The sequence below is a fragment of the Octodon degus genome, unplaced genomic scaffold, assembly GCF_000260255.1.
Source record: "Octodon degus isolate 3935 unplaced genomic scaffold, OctDeg1.0 scaffold00019, whole genome shotgun sequence".
Taxonomy (NCBI): domain Eukaryota; kingdom Metazoa; phylum Chordata; class Mammalia; order Rodentia; family Octodontidae; genus Octodon; species Octodon degus.
The window spans coordinates 7,181,644-7,190,656 of record NW_004524595.1 but is presented as its reverse complement, the minus strand read 5'-3'; positions in this window follow the sequence as shown (position 1 = coordinate 7,190,656).

The following is a 9,013-nucleotide window of genomic DNA, read 5'->3' as shown; positions in this document are numbered from 1 at the left end:
AAGAATGTATGCAATGTGTTAATTATTGAAACTGTCCTACCAATTTGGTTTGAAACTGTCTCATTGCTATTTGTTTCTCAATAAAATTATGGAAAAAAATAAAAGATACAGTTGTATTGATCATCTAATTTGCAGATCTCAATGCTTGTGACAACTCTGGGGAGGTTATTGATCGTTCCTATTTCACAGACGGCAATAGGAAAAGGCCTTGGAAAAGGTTGGCTCGCACACAGCTAGTAAAGAGCTGGGATCCCCAGGGCTGAGTTCCCAGGGCTCCCAGGCAACACGGGCTCCAGTGGCAGAGGTGGGCCAGGCCACATCACCCTGCCCTGCTCCCCCTTGCCCCACCCAGCACATCTGGGCGCCTGTGTGGCTCCTGAATCCTCCGCCCACAGTGATGCTGCAGTTGTGCTGAAAGGGCTGTGCTCCATCCAGGTAGAGTGGCCCGGGTCCCTGCGCTTTGGGGATGCGCTCTCGAGGAGGATGGCGCATCCCAAGATCCTGGCCAGAGACAGTCACATGGTCCCCCATACCCAACCATCCAGGCCGAGTGTATCCCAGCACTGGGCAGCCTTTCTTCTAAGACTAGAGATTTCGTTTTTAATTTTTCTTGTTTTTTCTTTTGTTTTCTTACTCTGCAGTTCAGGCTGGACTTGAGCTCATAGCAATCCTCCTGCCTCAGCCTCCTGAGTGCTGGGATTACAGGCGTACACCACCACACCTGGCTTAAAGAGATTTCGTTATGAATATACATGGTGATTCGTGAAGGAATGTGCTAGAATGTTCGATTCAGTAGTGTCGATAATGGTGCCCTCCCGGGAGGACAAGTAAAATGTAACTGTCCAAAACTAGGCGATGGATTAAATAAATCTGCAGTAGTATGAATGCAGGGTAGAGTAGTATGCAGTCATTAAGAATGGTTTTAAGGGCTGGCCAAATAGCTCAGTGGATTAAAGTGCCTGCTTAGGTAGATGCAAGGGCTGGAGGTTTCATCCCCTCCTGCTGGGCCGGCTCTGCCCCAGGGCGAGGAAATGGTGACTGAGACTGGGCGTGGTGGTGCACGCCTGTAATCCCAGCGTTTGGGAGGCTGAACTCACAGAAGCATCACTACAAGTCCGATCTGTGTAGTGAGACCCTGTAGACCCTGCACTAAATACAATAATAATAATAAAATAATAATAATTTTTTAAAAGAATGGCTTTTGGCTGGGAGTGGTGATGTACTCCTCCAACTCCAGCACTCTGGAAAGATGAGGCAGAACACCAGAGTCAGCCCAGCCCAGCCCGGTCAACTCAGCAGCTTAGTGAGACCCTAAATTTTTGTTTCGAGACAGGGTCTCATTATGTAGTTTGGGCTGGCCTTGAACTCACTACGTAGCCCCCCTGAGTGCTGGACTTACAGGCACACATCACCATGGCCTGCCAACTGTTTTAAAATAAAAAATAAAAAGGTCTGATTCAGTGCAAAGGCACAGGTTCAATCCCCAGTACCGCAAAGATAAAAACTTTTCATTGGATTCCCTACAAATCTAAAAACTTTAGTAGGGCTGCAGGGAAATATGTATGTATATATAGCTAGCCTGCCTGGCAAGCTCAAGGTCCTGAGTTTGATTCCTGGGAAGGGGAAAGATTTAATAATGTGGTATGTGTTCACAATAAAATATTCACAGAAAAACATCTGTCCCACATTTAGTGTTCAATGAGTGTAATCATGGGGCTGAGGAGATAGCTCAACGGTCCAAGCCTCGCAGGCGCAAGGACCCAGGTTCTATCCCCAGTAGCGCATGCCATGCTGGCCCCTGAAAACAGGCATGGTGGCACACACCTGTAATCCCAGAGCTGGGCAGGCCGAGACAGGAGGATCACTATGAGTCAGAGTGCTGTAGTAAGACTCTGCAGACCCTGTACTAAAAAAAAAAAAAAAAAAAAAAGAGAGAGATTCTGGGATAGGGCCTAAGGCCTTTGCACTAAGCAATATCCCCCAAACTTTTCATTTTTGAGGGTCTTGCTAAGTCACTCAGGCTGGGCTTGAACTTGTACTTCTCCTGCCTCAGCCTCCCAAATCCAGGCTGTTTTTAAAAAACTTTTATTTGTACATATTTGTCATACATGTTGACACTTTTGCCATAGCGCATTTGGACCTGTACATAGCTTCATTCTTTTTCTCTAATCCCTGCCCTCTTCAATCCTTCCTCTCCTGGTTTACACAAGCTTTAATTCCATTTTTTTTTTTCTTCCTTTCCTTTTCCCTCCCTTCCCCTTCCTGGGCCCTAGTTCCTCTTCCCATTTGAGCACATTCTTCTTCCTTCTCCATACCTACCCTTCATACTGCTCCATATTTACCCTTGGGTTCTCACACAAGAGAAACAATGTGATATTTAAACTTATGTGTTTATTTCACTTAAGATTATGGTCTCCAGGTGCATCCTTTTTCTTACAAATGACTCAAGTTTATCCTTCTTCATGGCAGAGTAGTACTCCACTGCATACGAACACTGCAATTTTCTTTACAAGATGATTTTTATTAGCCAAATGGCCTGGCAGCTCCTTCGCTCCTGTAAGTTCTGACTCCTGGATGCTCACCATGGCTTCCAGAGCTAGGGGCCTCTCTACCCTCCCAGCTCTTCCTAACCTTGGAACTATTCTCCAAAACTCAGTCCCTACCAGAATTCCTATAGGCAGTTAATTTTCACAATTCAGGGACCAAACTGTGTTGCTTCTACATCTTGCTTCTCAGTAGGTGATTTCAAGCTTCTCAAAGTCTTCTCTACTGGGACCAATACATGTGCTACAGGTTGAATATGGTTTGTCCCCTCTGAGATACTTGTAAAACCTGCTTGTGACTGTGTGCACGCAGGGGAAAATAAAGCCTTACTGCGGAGTGCATGGCCACCGGGAAGGCCTCGCCCTTCCTGCTCCAGCTCCTGCCTGGGGCTGTTAGGACAGCACGGGGCTCTCAGCAGAGGTAGCGGCTGATCCCAGCCACCAACCTCCAGAACCAGGCCCAACAAACCTCTTTCCTTCATAAAACATGTGGCCTTGAGTATTCTGTTCCAGCCACAGGAACTGGACTAAGCAATGCATTTCTGAACTGGAAAAGCTAAGGCTGGGTCTCTTTCTTTCTGAACAGAGACGTGGTGGAGCTGAAGAGACGCCACCTGGCTGCTGGCTCCGGGGACAGGCACATGTCAGGAACCCACTCAATATCCATCTATTTGGTTTCAATTAGTCTCATTTCTAGGAAAAAAAATACAAGATGTAGGGGGAAAGCCAAAAACATAAAAGATGTTTATTGAAGCTTCATTTATAGCTGAAATAAATGTATATATAGGAACAAACATTCAACAAGAAAGCACCATGTAGCCATTTGAAAAAAAGATTCTACATCAACAGTGAAAAAGAGCAGGGTAAAAGTTAGATACACACAACTTTACCAGCAGCTGGGGGTGGGTGGATAAAGTGACCATGAAAGTCTTAGTTGAGTTGTTTTCCCCTTTTCCTCCAACTTGCTCTTTATCACTTTTTTCTTTTGGTCTTTTTGAGACAGGTTCTTGCTATGTATTTCAAGTTGGCCTTGAACTCACTGAGTAGCCCTAGCTGACTTTGAACTTTTGGGGATCCTCCTGCCTCAACCTCTCCAGTGCTGGGATTACTGACTCAAACCACCAGATCCCTTTATCACATTCTTGAATGAAACCTCCCACCAGTCCTGGGTAGGAAAGAACCCTCAAGCAGTCTGCCCTAGGAACAGGAGCCACGGCTGGGCCTTCTGGGCACTGAGGAGACACTGCCGTGTCCCAGGCCTCACACCAGTTCAGACTGCCACCTGCATGGGTGGGGACAGGGAACTAGTGACTGTAAGCAGAATCTGGAGAACAAAGGGTCACGTGTGTGCAGGGCTCTGCGGTTCCCAAGGTCCCGGCCACCTGGAAGATGGTGCTGAGGTGCCCAGGGATCCAAGGAGCCCAGACATGGGTCAGGAGACCACAGGCCCGGCCAGCACCTTCCTGCACACCGGCGCGCCCTGCATCATAGCCAAAGGTGGGCAAGATCTGCCTTCCCCAAGTGGGAAGCTGCCTCCATCACTACTGACTGGGGTCAGTCTGGGCCCTGTGGGCTGCTGGTCAGTATCGGTACCTATCTCCTCCCAGTGCCCCTCCTAGGACACAGGATGTGGCTCCTTCCAGGGCTCTCCCATCCAGACTGTGGGGCTCCTTGGCCCTCCTCTCCACACCCCAATTTGCTGGTGGAACCCCACTGCAAGAGCAGTGGTGCCTGCTCATCGGGAGCTCCCCCGCCACCAGACACTCTTCTTCATACTCTGGTCCCAAGACACCTGCTGCTGCACCTGAGGCTGCGCTTGCTTTCCCAGCAGCCTCCACTCACTGTAACTCACCTCTGCTGCAAGCGGAGGCACCGCGTCCCCGCGCCTGCAAGGCACTGCAGGCTGCTGGTCGGAGGAGGCCCTGCGCCCCGCCCGCCCGCAACGCCCCATGAGGTACTTAAGCCTTCTGGAGCGACAGTCAAATGAGACGCAAGACAAAAGGACATTATTATGGTGCTTTTTCCGTTTTTCTTTTTGCACAAAAACAGTCCATTTATTCAAGTGTTCTCCAGCACAAGTACATTAGAAAGGAGCTTTATTATATTCTTCTGGGCACAAAAAAAATGTGATGAAGGCGGAACTGACAGACTTTCTACATCTGCTGTATGCATTGACCTCTTTAATTATTTCATAAACAGCTATGTCACGAGCATCACGTACACAGAGATACAACAGAACACCAGGCGCCCACGGCAGGCCCACAGAGCACCGCACGGCCGGGCATCCCAGAAACCGGACTGTGAAATGTACATTATTATTGTCAATAAATAGAGAAGCAACCCTAAAAAAAAAAAAAATACAGTGGTGAAAGGATGCTGGAACCAGGAAAAATAAAAACAAAAAAAAGAAAAAAAAAAGAGAAAGAAAGAAGAAAGGAAACAGGAAATTAAGAGAAAGGAAGAAGGCTGGGGCTGGGGAAAGGCTGGGAGGTCCTGCATTTAGCTGCGTGGAATGTGGAGTAAAAGTGCTCGGCCACCGGGGTCAAAGCGCAGTCGTCTGTAACAGTAAAAGTTATTACCAAATCAGCTACGGAGTTTATTCTTCAGTATGAATACATGATTTCCCACAAATAGGTAAGCACCCGCTACTTCAATGCCTCAGCTAAAACACGTGAAATCGCTCACTTAGTTTTCAAGTACAAAGTTAAAATGCCTTTTTAATAATAATATATCAGAGTAAAATAATAGTCTCTTTTAAACTCCACTACAAGAAAACAAAACAAACAGTCATTGTCCAGACAGCAGACTTAATTTAACAATATATATTTTTAATAAAATGTTTTAGCACCTTGTTGAGTCACCTCCTCCCTCTGCATATTCTAAGGAATTTCAGCATTTTTGTTGTCTGTTGAATTCTCAGGCTGTGCAACCAAATAGACCTGTAAGTGAAATGGGACTACGGAGATGCTTTGGACCACTGCTCATGGCCTCATGGACAGGCTGGAAGCTGCCACACTGGGCTTTGGGGAGCAAGTCCCAGGAGTTTTCCAGTTACCAGTTTTGGGAGTCCAGGGCCTCTCGGGAAGTTAACAAGTTCCCACTAGCAAAGGGCCTTCTGCCTCTCTCCTCCATGCGTTCACCTGCTTGGTTCTCCTGCTACCACAGTTCACTGCCTGGGGTCAGAGACAGGTCCCCAACCAAAGGGCTTGCTTAAACTGGGTCTCTGAAACCCACAGGTATGAGGTCCACACTTCCAAAGACCCCAGCTTTCCTTTACCAAAATGTAAAGATGTCAAAGCACACCTTGCAACCATGGAGTTCATCCTTTGAATTGGCCTACACCCTTTCCAGTTGGGACTTCCCAACCCCAGCACAAGGGCTGGCCAGGAGAGCCACTGTGCCCTCAAGTCATCTCTGTAATACCTTCTTGTGCCAGTTGTTTCCTGCCCAGGAGACAACTAGATGTCACCCTCTAGTCACAGCACTGGGCACAGGCAGACTACAGCAAGGTCCGATGACAAGCTCAACTCCCTAAGCCTCCAGCACCAAAATGTGGGCCTGCCCTGAAACCCAGCTCTCACCAGCATAGTGGCTCTTTGGTCCTCAACTAAACCAAGCACTTTTCAGGGTACACACCACAACTCCCAGGAAAGGACAGCTCTGCAGACATGAGCACCAAAGCCCTGCGGCATGCGGATGGCAACAGGAAGTCAACAGCTCCCCTATGTATTCACTTTTACAATCAAAACCAGGAAAACTAATGATTACTTTTCCCGTAAGAGCATCTCCCAGATGGCCCAGCTCGATTCCAGCCTTGCTCCTGTCTCAGGCCTCCAGGTGCTGGAGATGAAGGGTGACTGGAGCAGTCAGGCCCACTTCCTTCACACCAGGTCTGCCTGGCCACTCCACACCCTGGCCACTCGAAAAAAGCAAACAGGCTTCTGCCTACCAACCACACCCAAGCCTTCGGGAAAGCTAAGAGATCCTAGATGCTGTCTGGGGAAATCTGCTAATAGGATGTTCCAAAGCAGGGAGGTTCTGGGGTTGACAGAAAGCCAGTAGATGCAAGACCCCTGTGACCCTCTGGTAGGCCCTAGCTCTTGTGCCAGTCAGTCCCACGGGGAAGGGGTTAGCACCAGCCAGCCTGACGCCCTGCTGGGATGTAGCAAGCACCTCCTCGGGCAGGAGGCCAAGGCTCTGAGACCCTGGCTCTAGCACCAGCTACCTCCCCCAGGCAAGGGCCGTGGGTCTTTGGCACCATGTCCCACTTGGCACCTGCAGGAGGAAGAGATCACCCTTGGTCCCCAGGGCTGAATTCCAGGGGAAAACAGACCTACTCTTTGGAAAGGAAACCCAGGTCACCCTCCCAGCTTCTCCCCAGACTTCCTTGGTTTGTCCCATTCCACTGCCTGTTTCCCTGCCTCATCAATCGCAGGCCCAGTGAGCCTGCCTACCCCTTCCACGATCTTACCTCAGCTAATGAGACTGAGCTCCCCTTTGAAAAGTGCCCAGAACCTGCCCCCAGAAGCCCCGGCAGGGGTGGAGTGGATGACGAGCAAAATGCAGCCTGGCCAAGATGACAGTCTGAGTCCTCTACATCCTACCAAGTTTTGCTGAGACCAAGCCCCCACGATGGGCTGCAAGAAAAGCTGGTGATGAACTCCTGGCCCTAAATGGGATCCATCCTGGGAGTCACTAGAGAACAACATGAGGCCTGTGTCCAGCACCCACTCTCAAAGCAAGCCTACCAGCCCACTACTCTGGACTTGTCACATCTTTGGCTACCAAACCCTTCCTGAGTTCCCATACCAACCCCCAGGAAGAGCGCCAGCCCCAGCTAAGGTGGTGCTAGGGCCACTGGGAAAAGCTAGTTCCTTCACATAAGCAGGGGACAGAGGCTTGGGAAAGCCAGAGCTCTGGAAAAGGAAGGCCCACAGACTGTCCTGTCACTGGGAGCCGGGAAGACCTTGGCGCTGGCCAGTGGGGGAGGGAGCACCTTGGACTGCCGGAAGCAGCCGTCCTCCCCACAGCCCTCCTGGAGCGGTGCTGGTAGACTCCAGGTCAGAACACAGCCCTGCTGGGGCAAGAGGGATGGGCCAGCACACTTAGCACAAGGACGCCAGTGGGGAGAGGTCCCCCATCTCCTACCAGCTCCAGTCCCAAGGGGCTAGTCAGCAGCTGCCACATCAGGAACTTGGCAGGCAGCAAGTAGGTGTTCTCTTCAACTCTGCCTATGGAGGAAACCAGCAGAGTGGGGCCAGGACTTACAGACCCCTGAGGAACAAGACAAGCCACCAGCCGTGTAGTCCTGAGTGATGAGCAAGGGGTCAAAGCCTGTTTCACTTTGTTACTAATTACTGATCTGTTTTATTCAAAGGTGAGCATTAGTCCCATTTTTGTTTTTTGTTTTTTTCTTCTTTCCCAATGGAAGCCCCACAGCCCAGACAGACAGATGTCAATTTGATTTTGGTTGGGCGAATAGGTAGGGGGAGTCGAGGGCTGACTTTACCGGTGCCTGGAGTCGCAGGTCAGTATCACAGGTTGCTAACAGAAGAATCTTTGACATCACCAGGGGTAAAGGGGATTAGAACACGACCTGCTAGAGGAAGCACCTGCTCGATCAAACCTCCTTTTCCTGCCTTCAGCACCTAGCAACTTCTGAGATCAACAGTCTGCCTGCAATCAGGGCAACAGAGGTAAAGAGCTTCGGGCTGACTCCACAAAGTCCTGAATCCTGGGGACAAGAGCCTGGGGCTCCCTGGTGTGTGTGTGAGTGCACGCGATATGCATCCAAACAGAAGCAAGTTCCTGTGCGTGTGTGAGGACTGACTGGTGTGGGGCTTCTGTCTGTGGCAGGAACGCAGGCTCAGAGCTGAGCCTGCTCCCTCCACCCCCACTGTGTAATATTCTTATACATGACCCTATCTATGTATTTATATAGCGCCTATCATCATAGGCCCCATCTTTCTAGGGATGCGGACTTGGGACCATGTGCTTGATGGCACACCTCCCAGTTCTGCCGGTCCCAGGAGGTGCCGCCCCCCCTCCCATTATAAAATATATATCTCTATATGCCACATATCTACACCCCATCCATCCAGGCAAGCTCCGCCTGTCAGGCTCTCACCCCAGAGCAACAGCGCCATCCCTCCCCACCACCAATGCCGGGCTGCTGGGCTGCCAGCCCCAGTGGGAAGCAGAACAAAGTGCGAGCACATAGGGCCCCAGGTGCTGCTGCCTCGAGGTAAGAGCACAGCTATCATCAGACCAAACACTAGAAAATAAACACACACCACTCCAACCACACACACAAGGAGAGAGGCTGCCCAAGCCTCTCTCCGGCCCTGACACACCTGATCACGAGGAGGGGAAGTAGAAGAGAAGAGTGACCAGCCAGAGGGCAGGCCTTGGGGACTCCCTGGCCACCCAGCTTGTCTCTGTGCCATCCAGTGGCCCACCTGGCCCGAGGG